The following is a 19,093-nucleotide window of genomic DNA, read 5'->3' as shown; positions in this document are numbered from 1 at the left end:
TATAGTGTCCACTATATAAAGGCAAATAATCACCCCCCAAGTCCTTTCCCATGATCAGTCAAAGTCCACAGTCTCTTCCGCATTCCGATGTGCGCATGCGTCCGTTCTGGTTCCAGTGATGTCCTCACTTTTCCTTCGTCAATCTGAGTGGGTTCTCAAATCTCGCGAACGTTTATCCTCAATGATGTAATCGGCATCCGAGCTGCTCCTATTGGTCCATCCACCTTCTCCGCGGATTGGTTCACAAACTCCCGTGAGAGTTGAACGTTAGTAGCATCGTCATCAGAATCAGAGTGGCTATTATTGGCCCTTCCCGGCATCCCTCTAGGCCACTCTATTCCACTCATACATCAGTGGGTGTCATCTTGACTTCATCATAGGCTGTTTGTCCTGCTCCTCTTCCCCTGTAGACGGAATCCTCATCGCGCATGTGCACACTTTATAGCTTAACAGCACGTTTTATTTCCAGGATCATACTTGAGAGAGGAAGGATACTTGCATAGTGATGTCACAAGATGCTAGCCACATGGATATCATGACATGTGAAAAGATAAAGACACAATCAATAAAAATTCCTTACAAGTGCTACTAATGCCCAGGTGACTCCATAAATACTATTAAAATTAAAATGTAAAATAAAGGACCATTCAAAGTATGATTTTCATACCAACCTACTCTGAGAAATGAAAAAAGGGCCGTGGAGAAGGTCAGCAGCAGCACCAGCAGCAGCAGCAAATATATGTTCTTGTAAGGGCCGACAGCTCGCAGCCCTTACCTCCCGCGACTCTCCACTCCAGGGATCCACGCGCACCCGCCCCTCCCATCGGAGGCACGCGCAGACTCAGGGGGCATGCCGCCACTGCTCCCGAACCGACAGCGGCACGCATGAGCTGTTGCGACGGACTCCCGCAAGTACCAGCAAGACAGCTGGTTAGCACGAGCGCTGCTGTGCGCTCCCGCCGAGGTTGCGCATCGCGGGTGCGCGCACCAATACCACAGACCCTGGCAATCACAATGCTGCCTGTACACCTGTCCTGCACCCTGCATCCTCCTACCAGCGTTCGACTTACCTCTGACCTCATCACTGGGTAAGCCTTCCTATTGGCCCCTTCTAGTATATAGCTCCAATCAGCCCTGGGCTGATTGCTGAGCATATTTTGTGTTTGCCGTGCTTGCTACAAGCTTTCCTTGCCTTGTTCTCTTGTCTTTGAATCTTGACCCCCAGCCTTGTACCGGACTCCTGACCTCTGGCATCCTTGGACCTCGGCTTTAGAATTCTACTACTCTGCTCTCTCCTCGACCTCGGCTCCGGAATTTGACTACTCTCCGCTCTCCAATCCCTACTATGGCAAGTACCTACTTCGATCCTACAGTACACTCTCCTGCCCTGACCCGGTTAACCCACGATCACCAGCTGCGCAACCCGGACCCGGCTTAGCGGCCTAGGTCGGTGTTTTCACATCCCCACCTCAGCCCCACGGTCCGGCCCTTGTTTGTGGTGAGCATACGTGACATTATGCTCAGCCCAACAAACCTGGACCCCGCTGAGGTGGATCGATGTTTAAACGAACATGATGGCCTTTTCAAACAAGTAGAGACGTGCCTATCCCAAATCAATCAGCGAATGGAACAGCTCCAACCAATTAAAGACCATCTCGGACCAATTAAAGACACTCGTTCTGGCTGCCGTTGCCCCCACTCCTGCTGCACCACCACAACAGGTCCCCACTGCATCCGCGGAGCCTCGCTTACCTACTCCCAATCGCTATGCGGGGGATCCCTCATCCTGTTGTGGGTTCCTTAGCCAATGCGCCATACAATTTGAGTTGTTACCTTCACACTTTCCCTCTCCACGGTCTAAAGTTGCCTACAGTATATAATCTCCTTGCTGATCGATGACGCCCTGGCCTACACCCATATGGGAGCAATGTCCGGACCTGACCTCCAACCTGGATCGATTCTGCGAAGAGTTCCGCAGGGTGTTCGATACACCGGGAAGGCGGGTAACCGCAGCATCTTCTCTCCTCAATATCACGCAGGGAAACCGGTCCGTGGCACGTTATGAGCTCGAATTCCGCACCATAGCGGCAGAAACAACTTGGAATGATGAGGCGCTGGCTGCGGTCTTCTGGCAGGGATTAACGGAGTCTCTCAAAGACGAACTGGCCACCCTGGAACGCCCCGCCGGTTTGGAGTCGCTCATTGCGTTATGCATACGCATGGACCAACGTCTTCAGGAGCGAAGAGCGGAGCGAGGAAAACGCCAAAGAGGTGTCCCACCATCTCCCGTCTCTTATACAGGTTCTGGGGATTCCGCATTTGCCTCCACAGAGGAACCCATGCAGTTGGGAGGTACCCGGCTACCTTCGGCAGAGAAACAACGCAGGCGGCGCGCGGGCCTGTGCCTTTACTGTGGGAACAGCGGACACCTAGTAATCGCCTGTCCTTCGAAGTCGGGAAACGCCTTTCCTCAGTGAGTATAGGGAGAACCACACTGGGGACAATAACTCCTTCTTCTTTTCCCCCACTACCGTCCAAAATACTGCTTCCGGTCACTCTCTCAGGGGATTTCGGCAACACCGCCACTCTGGCATTTCTGGACTCCGGATCCATGGGGGAACTTTATCGACCAGAGGTTCGCCGAGAGGAATCAGATCCCGCTGGTACCCAAAGACCGGCCCGTAGGCCTCGAAGCCATTGACGGTAGGCCTCTACAGCCCGCCTTCATATCCCTGCAGACTGCTTCCCTATGTCTCAAGATGACCGGCGGTCGTTCCGAATGGACACCATCCACACACCCTCTGTTAATGTGATACTGGGTCTTCCCTGGCTACAGTCCCACAATCACCAGATAGACTGGACCCGGTCACAGCCCATCACTTGGAGGATCCGCTGTAGCGAGGCTTGTCTGGAATCCTCCAAAGCCATAGCAGTTCTTTCTACCCCAGAACCTAGTAAATATCAACTCCCGGAGATCTACAACGAGTTCAGAGATGTCTTTGACATGATCCAAGCCGAAGAGTTGCCACCCCACCGCGCCTATGATTGTCCCATTGACCTACTCCCTGGTGTCGTTCCTCCCAGAGGCTGCTCTTATCCTCTGTCCCCTCTCGAGACCAAGGCCATGAGACAATACATACTGGAGAATTTACAGAGGGGCTTCATTCGTAAGTCAACATCTCTGGCGGGGGCAGGATTCTATTTTATAAAGCTAAAGGACGGCACTCTACGTCCATGCATTGATTAATGCGGCCTCAATAAAGTAACTATCAAGAACCTGTACCCTTTACCCCTGATTGCGGAATTATTTGACAGACTACAGGGCGCCAAGATTTTTTCTAAACTTGACCTTCGGGGGGCATACAAGCTGGTCAGGATCCGCCCGGAGAACGAATGGAAAACTGCATTCAACACACGTGATGGGCACTACGAGTACCTGGTGATGCCCATTGGCCTCTGTAATGCACCCGCAGTCTTCCAGGACTTTGTTAACGATATCTTCAGGGACCTCCTGGATCAGCACGTAGTAGTCTACCTGGACGACATTCTCATATTCTCTAAGAACGTCCAGGAACACACAGGTCACGTAAAGCAGGTACTTCTGAGGCTACGGGAGAACGCCTGTTTGCTGTTAGAGAAGTGCCAATTCCACCTGTCTTCCACATCATTCCTGGGATACATTATCTCTGATACAGGCCTGGCTATGGACCCTGCCAAAGTAAGAGCGGTTATTGATTGGCCGCGTCCTCTCTCTCTGAAAGCGGTACAGAGGTTTTTAGGTTTCTCCAACTATTACCGCCGATTCATAAAAAACATTTCTTCAGTAGTTGCACCCATCACAGCTCTCACCGAGAAGAATGCCAACCCAGCATTATGTCACCTGAGGCTATCAGCGCCTTTGAAACTCTGAAGAAAGCCTTCGTTACGGCACCCATCTTGGTGCATCCTGATCCGGGACAACCATTCACCCTCGAGGTGGACGCCTCTGATATAGGAGTAGGGGCCATACTATCCCAAAGGAAGAATCAACAGGCCAGACTGCATCCTTGCGCCTTTTTCTCTAGGAAATTTTCCGCGCCAGAGCGGAATTACGATGTGGGTAATCGTGAGCTTCTCGCTATCAAAATGGCCCTAGAAGAATGGCGCCAACTCTTGGAAGGCGCAGAAAACCCCATCACCATCCTCACAGATCATAAGAATCTGTTATATATTGAGACGGCCCGTCGCCTCAGATCACGTCAGGCGCGCTGGTCACTGTTCTTCACGCGTTTAACTTCGTCATATCCTACATCCCAGGCTCAAAAAATGTGAGAGCAGACACACTTTCACGACAGTTCGCTGCAGAGGACAAAACAGAGGACCACCAAGACACCACACTTCCTCCCAATTGCGCCCTTTCCGCCAATACCTTCGACGCTCTGTCAGAAATCGCCAGGCTTCAAGACCAGATCCCGCAGGGTCTCAAGGTGCCAGGTGGTCGATTGTTCACGCCCCCCATCTTCCGCCAGAAGGTAATACAATGGGGACATGCGTCCAAAGCGGTGGGTCATCCTGGGATTAAGAGGACTATAGACTTCCTTCAGCGAACCTTTTGGTGGCCAGGTATGCGCAAAGACATTCAGGACTACGTCTCTGCATGCCCTATCTGCACACAGAACAAAACACCACGGAATAAAACCCCGGGTCTTCTTCAACCCCCCCCATTCCTGATCGATGATGGAGACACCTCTCGATGGATTTTATCGTTGATCTGCCTAAATCCAAAGGGATGGATACTATATTAGTAGTAGTCGATCGCTTCACCAAACAAGCTCACTTCGTTCCACTCCGAGGCCTTCCCAGTGCCCTCAAACTATCCGAGGTATTCATAAAGGAGATCTTTAGGCTCCATGGATCTCCGCAGACCATTGTTTCAGATCGGGGCTCTCAGTTTGTATGCAGATTCTGGAGGGCCTTCTGTAAAGGACTTAACGTGGCACTGCACTTCTCCTCCAGATATCATCCACAGACCAACGGTCAAACGGATCGCACTAACCAATCTCTGGAGCAGTTCCTTCGTTGCTTTATCTCCGACACTCAAGACAATTGGTGCGATCTGCTCCCGTGGGCAGAGTTTGCTCTCAACAATCTCCGAAATGAGTCCACCCAACAGTCCCCATTCCTTTCCAATTACGGTTTTCACCCTTCTACTCTCCCCAATTCTACTCCCAACACAGGGGTGCCTGCCGCTGAGGATAGGATTCAGGATCTTTAGTCTTCCTGGGAGAAGATCCAGAGCAACCTCAGAAGTGCCATTGCTATGCAAAAAAGACAGGCCGATCGCCACCGTCAGGATTCACCCAACTATGCTCCGGGTCAGAAGGTATGGTTATCCACCAGGAACATCCGCCTAAAGGTTACATCCCCCAAACTGGCACCTAGATTTATTGGACCATTTCTAATCTTGGAGAGAGTCAATCCTGTTGCCTACCGACTAAAATTCCCCGCAACTATGCGAATTCCATCCGGTTTTCACTACTCCTTGCTGAAACCTTTTAAAAACAATCCTCAGACTCAGCACATTACACCTTGTCCCAGACTAATAGATGGACAGGAGGAGTTCTAAGTCCAGTCTATCCTGAACTCCCATCTTTCAATAGGAGGTCTCCAGTACCTGGTGCAATGGAGGGGTTTTGGTCCTGAGGAGAGGGAATGGATCCCGCAGAACCAGGTACATGCTCCCAGGTTAACTCGTGCTTTTCACCGAAAATTACCGCTAAAACCTCGTATGGATCATCCAGAGGCCGATCCTTTTACTGTAAGGGCCGGCAGCTCGCAGCTCTTACTGCCCACGACTCTCCACTCCAGGAATCCACGCGCACCCGCTCCTCCCGTCGGAGGCACGCGCAGACTCAGGGGGCATGCCGCCACTGCTCCCGAACCGACGGGGGCACGCATGCGCTGTTGCGACGGACTCCTGCAAGTACCAGCAAGACAGCTGGTTAGCACAGGCGCTGCTGCGTGCTCCCGCCGAGGTTGCGCATCGCGGGTGCGCGCACCAATACCACAGACCCTGGCAATCACAATGCTGCCTGTACACCTGTCCTGCACCCTGCATCCTCCTACCAGCGTTCGACTTACCTCTGACCTCATCACTGGGTAAGCCTTCCTATTGGCCCCTTCTAGTAGTATATAGCTCCAATCAGCCCTGGGCTGATTGCTGAGCATATTTTGTGTTTGTAGTGCTTGCTACAAGCCTGCCTTGCCTTGTTCTCTTGTCTTTGAATCTTAACCCCCAGCCTTGTACCGGACTCCTGACCTCTGGCATCCTTGGACCTCGGCTTCGGAATTCTACTACAGTACTCTGCTCTCTCCTCGACCTCGGCTCCGGAATTTGACTACTCTCCGCTCTCCAATCCCTACTACGGCAAGTACCTACTTCGATCCTACAGTACACTCTCCTGCCCTGACCCGGTTAACACACGATCACCAGCTGCGCAACCCGGACCCGGCTTCGCGGACTAGGTCGGTGTTTTCACATCCCCACCTCAGCCCCGCGGTCGGGCCCTGGTTTGTGGTGAGCATCCGTGACAGTTCTGAAATAAAGCACAATAAGTGTACATAGTGTATCATCTACTCTCTAGGAAACAATTAAGCGATAACAAATCATTAAGTCCCCTTGGAAACAATCCAAGGTTAACAACCAATAGGCCTCCTTCCGAAGTAATGCCTTATCTTTATCAGTGCCTAAATATGCAGTACTAATCTGATCGCAGTAAAAATTTGGATGTCAATGTTTGCAAACTCACAAACATAGATTCGTTTGATAATGAGAAGTTTATTGCAAAGTTTGATCATACACATTCAAAAGTCTATAAGACTCTTTGCCAGGGAGTGTCCAAACAGCCATTTTATACAAATAATTTCCTTAGTCTAAAATGTGTTACTAGGCAGATTATACCAACCACTCCTTAATTCTTAAACCAATCATCCTACAGATTTTTAAAACTTCGTTAAAACTAGATTAAAAGAGTTCTCCATAGGAACCAGACACTTCTTGTTACTAGGAATGTGGGCGTTACTTCAGATACTTCATTTTGCCCTATGCCCTAATGGTGGTATTAATAATTTCACATTTTCAGCAATTGAACACATACCTACCCATGCCAGAGGTGGCAACAGAGAAAATGTTCTAAACAAACAGGAGATGTATTGGATATACACTCTCAACACTCTCCATCCACATGGCATCAACCTGGATTGGGAGTTAAAACACTTCCTCCAGGGTTGACCATGTGGGAAGTGTTGGGAGTGTGTATTCGATAAAGTACATCGGTCTATAACCCACACCCACACACACCAACCCCCCTTTTTTTCATATATGTACCTATATGGACTTAATGCAATTTGTATATAGTCTCATGTATTTGGGATGTGTATATTTCATTCTTTTGAGATTGTTGGTACATTGTTTATCTTTCAAATAAGAGGCATATTATAATGCATTATTTAAATGTCCTTAGCATCTATATTCCTCCGCAAGGGTATTGCCTCCATTACATGATGTGATATGTTTATACAATTACTCATACGGATGCTACACGTTACTTCTGTTTTCTTTGTTTTTAATATGTTATTAGTGGTTCTTTGTTTTAATTTTCTGCATGTGTGTTAATTCCATCCAATGCAGGTGTTCTATTGTATACTGCCCGGTTCATTCATGGTTTTTCATAGTGTAATCAAGGTTACCACCCACTACTGTGGCTCATTAGCGTTCTAACCAATGATGATCAAGGGCGGCCTATTTAGATACCCTGCTATGTTGAGAGATTGTACTCTTTGATAAAGTCTCTGCTACGAGACGAAACGCGTCAGAGATGGTCTCTCTGTAATGTGCAGCACCGTGAAATAAAGCTGATTTTATTGTATCCTGACTGAGCTCCGTTTCTGCAGTGACCGCCACCTTTCTACACTACTATTTCTACCTATTCGGCTGGAGCACGCTGGCAATCCTGTTGCATGGGATTCTACGATCCCTCCCAGCGTCTGACGTCAGTTCCCGAGCGTCAGCAGTGCCGGAGCGCACGGCCTGCTGGGACCTGCCTGGAGCTGCAGGGGGAGAACGCCATACACCGCACGGAGCGCCCGTGGAGCGGTGAGAGGCGAAGAGGACGTACGCAGACGGTGGGCTCCTGTCCCTGAGAGGCTGCCAGACGACATCCACCCTGTGGGATATTCGTGAAGCGGGGACAGCGAGGAGAGACGAGCGGCGAGGTGACCAGGTCGGGTAAGGGCAGCAGAGATAGACTGCCGTGAGTTCATGAGAGAGGCTCCTATCAGGGCTTCTTCTCCTGCCTCTATCTATATTCTGCTAATCGGCCCCCCCACCGTGGCTTCATAGCAACCATACCTCCCCCCCCCCCTTCTGGACTTTATCCATTTATTCCTTTTATCTGCAACAGCATTGCCTACATTTCTACATATAGAGGCTGCATTACCTTCAACACAGACAAGAATTTGCACCAGTTAGAGCGCAGGACACTTGGGGTTTACTCTCCACCTTTTCTACTTGCATATACCGGTCCTGTTGCTCACTGTGGTCAATCTGGACTTAACTCTTGGACTCATTAACCCTTCCCCCTCTGGGAAGAAATGTTTGTGTTTATTTGTTCTTAAAGTTATATATGCATACCTCTATATAAGGACTCAGCCAGCTTTTTATATTTTCATTATACTATATATCAATTTTTTTTTTATATATATTTACCATATTATGGAGGAATCCAGCGGAGAAGACAATGCCACATCTGAATTGGACAATGATACATATGTATACACATGTGGGGACAACACTAGAAGGTCTAGAAAGGCAACACACCTTTTTGATGGGGTTTCTGAGATTATATGTGACGAACCATCTGACCTAACACATCATTTTGTAAAACTTGAAAAATTATTGGTTGAAAATATAAGACTCTGGTGGGACATAACCTCACTAGAAAATTATATAAGGTGCAATCGCATCCCTAGGGGGCTTCGTATTAAAAAGGTACCATCATTTGGTTTTATGAACAAACAATTTGAACAAGACTGGGTGAAAGCCTTAGATACTTGTTCCATAAAACTAATGGAGTTAATTATCCAACAAAAGACTTGTGAAAAATCTGTTTTAATGGCAGAGATCAAAATTCTTCAAACAAAATTGCAACCATTCTCAAAAAGAGAGCAATTTATTAAAAACGACAAAACTTTATCATCTAATATTGATATAACGGAAGACACTATTAGTGATAAAAAACATCTCAAATTTGAAAGAGATCGTGTCGATTACGTAAAAAACCAAGTCTATTGTTGGCAAAAACCCATTGTAGTCAGAGAAGCTACTGGCTCCAGTACCCCGAAGGGCAGGAAACAACATCCCAAAAGATGGTCAGGGAATCAACCTAACAAATCAATTCTCAAAAACACACGCATTGAAACTTCAAGTATAGATTCTGAATTTTCAGACCCAGAATATAGATCACATTCAGTTTCGTTTGATAGACCTACAGAATATTCGAGGGATAGAGGGCCAACAAGACATGAAAATAAACCTTCTACATCCTTTTCCCAAGCAAAATCACTTAAATCATCTGGGCAACCTTCCACGGCTTTTTTAGAGACAGGAGCCAGAGGTCGAGGGGAACGCGGCGATCCAAGCGGAAACGAGGGGGGACGAGGGAGGTCCAAGAGAAAGAAATACGATTAGAAACACCCGATAATGTTATTAATTTATCTGGGGTTGACCTTTCCTTAGAGCAACTGTCTCTCCTCAATAAAGGGCTGGGGTTCGCGCCTACCCAAAATTTCAAATTATTTGAAACTGTTATAGATCTCCAACGATTCACGCGAAAACTATCTCTTAGAAAAATGTTTTCTTCTAAGAATGAACCTGAACCTGATACCTCTAACATGTTGGGGAATGCTAGATTAACTACTAATTTACCAATTTTGAATGTTGTGCAACCATTGAACTTTCAGGAATCTTGTGTCCTTTCGGACATGGACTCTTTATTGGAGAGTCAGGGTGAACCTTTAAATAATTACATACAACCATTTTTTGGCCACGAAGACTCTGGATACCGACAAAAATCCATATTTTGTCCAAACCTCAGTAAGGGACCGTCAATCACAATGTTTGAACGATTGGTGGAACGGGATTTGCGTATACTATCTAAGGGCATTTCATGTTCCCATGTTAAATCAGGGAACCTATCATACACCGAAATTCAACAAATTGATTGTCTTAAAAAAGACTATGACATTGTCATTAAAAGTGCTGATAAGGGAGGGGCACTCGTGGTTTTGTCCACTGACCAATATCAACGAGAAGCAATGAGACAGTTGCAGGATGCCTCTACTTATCAGCGCCTTACTGGCAACCCCACTTCCAAATATCGTTTGGAATTGTTGGAATTATTAGACATGGGCAAAATGCTCTATGTTCTCAATCATAAGGAAATTGTCTTTCTCTCCTGCCCACATCCCGTGATTCCTATATTTCATCACCTCCCAAAGATCCATAAGTCGCTGGTTGACCCTCCAGGTCGGCCCATTATTGCGAGCATTGGATCTTTGGGAGATGGGTTATCACGGTATGTGGACAGGTTTTTGCAACCTCTGGTCTCTCAGCTGCCGTCGTTTATTAAAGACACGACGGATTTCCTCGTCAGTGTACAGGAACTTGCATGGCACACTGAATACAGGTGGGTCACTTTGGATGTGACCTCCCTGTATTCTATTATTCAACACGAACAAGGTCTTCAAGCTGTCAGTCACTTTTTGGATTTATCCACTTTATCTATATCACATTGCACTTTTTTATTAGATTCTATACTATTTTTACTCACTCACAATTATTTTCTGTTTGATTCACTTTTTTATTTACAGAAAATGGGCACTGCTATGGGCACGAGCTTTGCACCATCATATGCTAATTTGTTTATGGGTTTTTGGGAATCACGTTTTATTTATCACAGCGACAATTCTTTTCGTCAACATATCATCTACTATAAGAGATATATTGACGATCTGATCCTAATTTGGAAAGGTGATGAGCACTCACTTCTTTCTTTCATTGATTATCTAAACACCAACACTTTTAATTTAAAATTCACTTTTGAGCACAACATTCATCATATCAATTATTTAGATTTGTTCCTGTACATTGACGAGCAGATGACAATACAGACGGACATCTATAGGAAACCAAATTCGAGGAACATGCTGCTTAATGCACATAGTTGTCATCCCCGCTCTCTAATTAGGAATATTCCAGGGGCTCAATTTGTCAGACTAAAAAGACTCTGCTCAGACAATGAGGTTTTCCTACTTAGAGCTAAAGAGATGTCTGACAGATTTTTGGCCAGAGGTTATGCTTCAAAAGACATATCAGCAGCTTTTACTAAAGCAGATGCCCTAGATAGAGATACCCTTATACGCAACACCAAAAAACAGGACAAAGTGATAAGAGGTAGGGATTTATCTCTAAGTCACAAAAAACCACAGAGTCCACTTTTTATATCAACATTTAATGCTCAATCGCAACAAATTTGTAACATCATATCAAAGCATTGGCACACTTTGTTGTTAGACAGAGATATACAATCGGCCATACAGAAGGGACCAAGATTCACTTATCGTAAAGCGAATACTTTAGCGTTTCATCTATCCCCCAGTATGTTCGATACTAGATCCAAATTTCCTAAGGTTAAAAGTATACCAACTGGTTTTTTCAAATGTGGGAAATGCTCCATGTGCCAGTATGCACGTCCAACCAAATACATTACATACAACACCAGGATTAGAAAGTATTTTATCAAAAAATTTCTAAATTGCAATATCTGCTACGTTATATACGTTCTGCACTGCGGTTGCGGACATCAATATGTAGGGCGTACTACCAGGCCCCTCAAAGTCAGGATAGCTGAACATGTACGCCTGATAAAAAAGAAGAATCTTGACCATCCAGTGGCAAGGCATTTTGCCCTATGCCCTAATGGTGGTATTAATAATTTCACATTTTCAGCAATTGAACACATACCTACCCATGCCAGAGGTGGCAACAGAGAAAATGTTCTAAACAAACAGGAGATGTATTGGATATACACTCTCAACACTCTCCATCCACATGGCATCAACCTGGATTGGGAGTTAAAACACTTCCTCCAGGGTTGACCATGTGGGAAGTGTTGGGAGTGTGTATTCGATAAAGTACATCGGTCTATAACCCACACCCACACACACCAACCCCCCTTTTTTTCATATATGTACCTATATGGACTTAATGCAATTTGTATATAGTCTCATGTATTTGGGATGTGTATATTTCATTCTTTTGAGATTGTTGGTACATTGTTTATCTTTCAAATAAGAGGCATATTATAATGCATTATTTAAATGTCCTTAGCATCTATATTCCTCCGCAAGGGTATTGCCTCCATTACATGATGTGATATGTTTATACAATTACTCATACGGATGCTACACGTTACTTCTGTTTTCTTTGTTTTTAATATGTTATTAGTGGTTCTTTGTTTTAATTTTCTGCATGTGTGTTAATTCCATCCAATGCAGGTGTTCTATTGTATACTGCCCGGTTCATTCATGGTTTTTCATAGTGTAATCAAGGTTACCACCCACTACTGTGGCTCATTAGCGTTCTAACCAATGATGATCAAGGGCGGCCTATTTAGATACCCTGCTATGTTGAGAGATTGTACTCTTTGATAAAGTCTCTGCTACGAGACGAAACGCGTCAGAGATGGTCTCTCTGTAATGTGCAGCACCGTGAAATAAAGCTGATTTTATTGTATCCTGACTGAGCTCCGTTTCTGCAGTGACCGCCACCTTTCTACACTACTATTGTTACTTCAGATACAGTCGTAAATCTACTGTGAGCAAAACACATTCAAACCACACACTCACTCTTACACTCAAAATGGAAACTGAAAACATAACAGACAAAATGTAGTCACTCACAGCAGTCACCAGCAAGTATTACCCCAACATAATGAAATAAACATAGCGTGGTACAGTGGGGACAACTTTAATAAAAAAACTCACTTCCAATGTGCCAGATCTTGTCGCATAATAACAATTGCCGTCCACAGCTTGAGTTACTGGAGCTTGACTTTGGCAGCAGGGGCCGGCGTCTCCCCCATCTCGCGGCCACGACTCCTTCAAACACCTCCCCCGATAATGTCACCACCCTGCCAGAGACTCCCCCTCAATGCACTTTGTACAAGTAATTCAGGCACGAAATGAGGAGGATGCTGTGCCTGGGTCACAGGTGCAAGGTTCCTGAGCGCCTGACTCTTGTCTAGCCCCAGTACTTAGGTGGTCTAGATGGTATACAGGTATCCTTTCTGAAGCCACTCTCGCGAGCTCCCTCGGCGTCTGTCATCACCACCGGTCTCCGCTCACGTCGCGTCACATGGACTATTTCATGGTCTCTTGGAACTGGTAATACAGTATCTTTATATGCCGGGGATCTGCTTTGTTGTGTATTCTTTCCTTTTAAGATATATTGCCTAGTCTTCATTTGCAAATGTTTCATTTGCAATTTATATGAATGTATTTTCCTTTCTTGTAAGGACATTATTGCAATTTATATGTATGTACTATATGTATCTTCTTTCTTCCTGTCTATAAAATGTTCATTTTATTGATGCTGCTATTTAGGTATCTGTGTATATGCAACTTATGAGCTGATAATATAGCTGTATCCATCATACTTAATAGACTACCCGTCTTCACAACTAATTGCTACTTATTTTTAAACAGTACTATTTTCAGCATTTGCAATTTGCATGTATTTTCTCTTCTAAAAAATATTTTATTCAGATGTTCAGATGTCGTTTTGAATCTACACTCTTGGTACGTTGGCCCCACTTGGCCTCAATGAATGTATATACACTAGTATGTCTAGTGGATGTACAATGGTTAGTTTAGTTTAGTGTCTATTCCATTTTCCTCTCACTATAACCTTTGAGAATCATTCATTCAATTTTTGGTTCATGTCCACTCTGTTCTTTCCACTCATTTGTCAATTACATTTATGTGTATGTTTTATCTAATTGATATTTTGGTTATTACACCAATTTTTATTCTTTCATTTGTGCTTTGAATTTTCAGGTTCATTCCAGTCTGGTATTTATTAATGGTTATATGCATTTTATTTTGGTCACGTAAATATACGTTATCCATTACTGTATTATTAACAATTGTGTTATTTTTTATATTTTTTTTTTACTTATATCAATTTAGTTTTGAGTGCTTCAGGGCAATTTTATATAGATTCATCCATATGTATACAAATCTTAGTTATTTACCTATTTCAACCCTTCTTTGCAGTTGGGGTATACAATATATAATTTCCCTTTGAAGCACTTCAAACTCATTTATGCATTTTATCTGATCATCAGTGACTTTATATGTTTATATACGCTACTTAAACCTACTAGTGGCAGGTATGCCCCCTCAGAGCCATTACCATATGTAACTAATACACATTTATTCACTTATTATAGTTGTTGTGATGTTGCTTAGCAACACTGGCTATTTAGGGGAATCCAAGTAGAGATGAGAAGCGAAGAGCACTGTCAAAAACAGGAGCCAGGAGAGGATCCAAATAACAAAAAGTCTTTAATGGAGTTAGTACAGCATAGGGAAAAACCTCCCATGCGTTTCGAACGTCTTGTTCTTTGTCAAGGAGTAAAGAACTAGTGCAGATACATCCCTTTAAATATCCAGCTGTACCGTCTCCGTTTCGCGCCAAAAATACGTGGTGACGTTTTTGGGAATTATCTTTCATTCTATAGCTGGGTATTTGAGCATTCTGACAACGCTCTTTACTACTGCCTGTATTTAGGGGAGTCACTGCCACTACGTGGTCAACCTCTGATGAAGTCACGGTACGTGACGAAACACGTCAGGCGTAGCGTCGCATGCACTGATGTCACCATACGGCAGCCTACGTGGAAGTCCCTGCACGCTTACAACAGTTATTCCCTGACGGTCTCCAGATATGTTCTCCATAGCGGGAGGCAGGACGCCTCTCGAACCCGGTATAAGGAGCGTGTGGTGTGGAGTAGTTCCAGTGGGTTTGTATCCAGGCTCCTTGCGGTTTTACTCCGGAGTATCAGGGTTTCATTGGGATGCTGGCTTAGTGCATACTTGCTGTACATTCACTTCATATCGGATTGAGAATATTATTCAACTGGCAACTGGGACTGCTGTTTATATTGTGTGTGTATATAAAGGGGAGGAATTGTGTGTGTTTGGAATTGAGGGAGGAGGTGTGGAAGTGAGGGAGGAAGAGTAAGTAAGGGAGTTGGACATGGGGGGAGAGATGAGGACAGTAAGGGTGGGGGGAGCGTGAGGATGAGAGGGTGGACTTTGAGGGGGTGAGGACAAGGCGTGTGAGAGGGTGGGTGCTCACATGGGTACCACTGTGGAAACAAAATTATTTTGTTTTTTGTTTAGGGAGCTCTTTCAAAAAATTTGCAGGGGGCCACCAAAAACTGTAGTTACGCCCCTGGATGAGAGAATTATTTTTAGAAAGAGCAGGAAAATAGTAAATTTTAAGCTGAAAATAAATAGGGGAGCTGGACTATAGTTAATTGATACATAGGTCGTTGCATACATTTCTATAGCTGTTACAATATTACATTAAAGAATTGTAAGTTATATGTACTGCATAAATATATTATATCATTATAATTTACAGAATTGCAATAATCAAATGTAAAGCAACATCACTACATTGAAGGATGCCAGTAGCTGTACTGGTCCCAGAAAAATATGATCCTACATGGGGTGTGAAAACTTTTAACGGAACAACACATAAATCATACAAGGTCGTCTTGAGCATAAGCTTTCCAGACTGCAGATGTCTTCATCAGAAAGGAGAGACCTCTGTAGTCTGAAAAGATTATGCACAAGGCACTCTTGTACGATTGATATATAAAAGAGAGAGGTGCAAGCTACAGTACAATAGAAGTTTAGCATTCCCTCTAGATTTCTGTTTTTAGAATAACTCCACTGACAGAATTTCTAATGTAATGAACACCCTAATTAATTTCATTAATTTTATTGAAATTGTCCTTGTTTTTCAAAACTTTTCACTGTAAAGGTGGCTTGAAACAGCTGCTATCATCAATTTATTCAACAGTAAAAAAACAGCAACCATAACACAATGACAGACACAACACTCGTCTGGTAATATTCCTCTGATGTATAATTAACGCATTCTTTCTTAACAATATCAAAAAGTCTACATCATGGTAGTATTTTTTCTATTGTGAAATAAATTAACACCTATAGAATTTTTGTGCTGAAGGACATGCTCTTCGCATTGGTCTTTCACAAGCTACACATAAGCAGTTTTTTTGTTTGTTTTTTATAGAGAAATAGAAATAGAGAAATAGAGAAATAGAAATAGAGAAATAGAAATAGAGAAATATAATATATGAATGAATATGAACACAGCTAGAATAGCTTGCCTGGTTGCACCAGAAAATGAATTTGGATAGTCAAAAAGTAGAACAATTCAGGCACTCACAGAACATGAAGAAAATGCAAATCAGTTGTTTAATTGATCAATCACTATTTTTCATTTTTTCAAGTCCTACGAATGCCTGAATTTTTTTCTCATTCATACGGTCACTTCTGGATACAGCCTTACAACTGACTGTACTTGGCGCCAAGAACGAGAGGCTGCCTGTGATCACCCACCAGGTTGTATTATTTTGGCTTTATTTTTATTAAATAAATCATGACACGGTGTAATATGTTATGTATTGTTGTTCATCTGAGGTTGTATTTACTTAATTTTAAGACCTGCTAAGGAACAGATGATTGTTATTATGTCCTGATATAAAAACCATGGAATTCAAAGAGGTGTACTTTCTTTTTCACATGACTGTATATGTATATATATATATATATATATATATATATATATATATATATATATATATATATATATATCATACTTTTTAAGTTATGGTGGGTGAAAAAGAGTAATTTAACTCCTATAGTTCATATTAGCCAATAACTCTGGGGCCTGAATACTGACTGGGACTTGACCCATTTTTTGTGACCATCCTGCCTCCCTCTGGTCTCGTTCTCCTACGACATCTAACCCCTGTTTTGTTTCCCATCCCATACTGTTTAAGACTAAATGTATATATCTGCTTTAGAAGAAGGGATTTTAGTATAGGTGGGATTAGTTCTGAAATGTCTTTTGTACCCATTTTTTTCATTATTTGAATTAATTTAGGCATTATAATTAAAATTGGGTCTTTCTTCTCTCTATAGGCCCTAGAGTTATTGGCTAATATGAACTATAGGACTTAAATCACTCTTTTTATCACACCTACGACTTATGTCTTATCTATGGCATGAGATCTTATTGTGATTTGATTGACGTTGCTTGTATTTCCGAATTGCTTGTTTAAGTGGGTTTGAATATATGTGTTTATGTAAACATGCTAATACCTTACAGTATGGGCATATTTAATTATTTAGACTTTAAAATAAGGTTAAATATATTTTTTATATATATATGAATTTATTATTTTCTGGATGTTATTCTTTCCACACTTACACTTTTTTTTTATAAATTATTCTATGTGTCCTTTAATTATATGTTGAAGTCTTGTCCACTTCACCTCTCTCCTAGAAAATACATCGTATGCATAGGATCACTATCGGAGGGGAACATGGTGCTGCTTTGTTTTTATTTTATCTCACTTTATTTCACTGATTTTCCATTAGATTATATTAATATTGAATTACTGTATTTGAGGTTATTTATTTTATGTGGTATATGTTAACACAGTAAGTACATGATGTGGTTACAAGCAGGGTGGTTTTTATATGCTTTTTCTCCTTCATTCAATATGTATATTTATATGTATACAGGGATATATATTTCTATATATACATTCTTTAGATATAGTACACATTTAGTTGTGTTTGGGGATTTGGTTAGTGTATAGGGTGACGTTTTTTTGTCAATTTTAATTTTAATATTGTTTATGTTCTTGTATGTGTGTGTTTTTTTTATTTAAAGTTTTATTGTTCAAAACTTTACTCCTTGTAACCTATCGGAAGCTAATAAAGTTTATTTTGACCTATGATCCTCTGATCCTATTAGGATTGGGTTACGAAAGGGGAGCACTCCGATTGGCTAAAAGAGCGTTGACGTCACTGTCATGGCGCGAACGGCGCCTGTATTTATACCTGTGTGTTTGTACTGTTTTTATACACCTTGATAAAGGGCGCATGGCCCGAAACGCGTAGGTGTGCGTTCTCTGGGTGCTCCAGGGGTCACGTTTGAACCTTTTATTCATTAAACAAGTTCTTTTTGCTACCATTAGCCTCCTCCATTTTTGCTGGCAGTGCACTGCCTTTGTTCACCCATTCTACTTTCCCTGTTTGGTGGATTGCACGCTGTTCCGGATACCTGATGGGACTGCTCCTCTGGAATTTAAAGTGAATGTTTTCTTACATAATATGCCTAGTTATTATGGTTGGGTCAATCTCTGTACTGTTCATTGTGCTGGTTAGCACTAGGTACTAGTCCTTTGCCCTATTAGGGTATGTTTCCATTGCTCACCATCATATTGGAGTATTCCCTACGGAAGAATCATTACAAAATTATTGGGACTCACATACTTTGATGCACCGGTTACCCACATTTTGCATCTACCTCTAAGGTGAATGATAGTTTAGGATCCGGATTATGAGGGTGGGTGCAGAAATGAAGGCATTTTTCAGTTGAGCGAAAGCTTGAATGGCTGCCGGTGACCAGGTAGCAGGATCCGCACCTTTTTTAGTGAAGGCTGTAATGGGGGCTACTGCAGAGGAGAAATTCTGAATGAACCTGCGATAGTAATTAGAGAAGCCCAGAAAGCGTTGTACGGCCTTAAGAGTTGTAGGATGAGGCCTATCCAGTACTGCCTTCACTTAGCTGATCCATGGTGAGACTGGTGTCAGAGATTATATATCCCAGAAAAGCCATAGAGGTTAGGATGGAACTGACATTTTTCCAGTTTGGTGAACAAAT

This window comes from Ascaphus truei, chromosome 1 (assembly GCF_040206685.1).
Source record: "Ascaphus truei isolate aAscTru1 chromosome 1, aAscTru1.hap1, whole genome shotgun sequence".
Taxonomy (NCBI): Eukaryota; Metazoa; Chordata; class Amphibia; order Anura; family Ascaphidae; genus Ascaphus; species Ascaphus truei.
Note: the sequence above shows the minus strand (reverse complement) of the source record.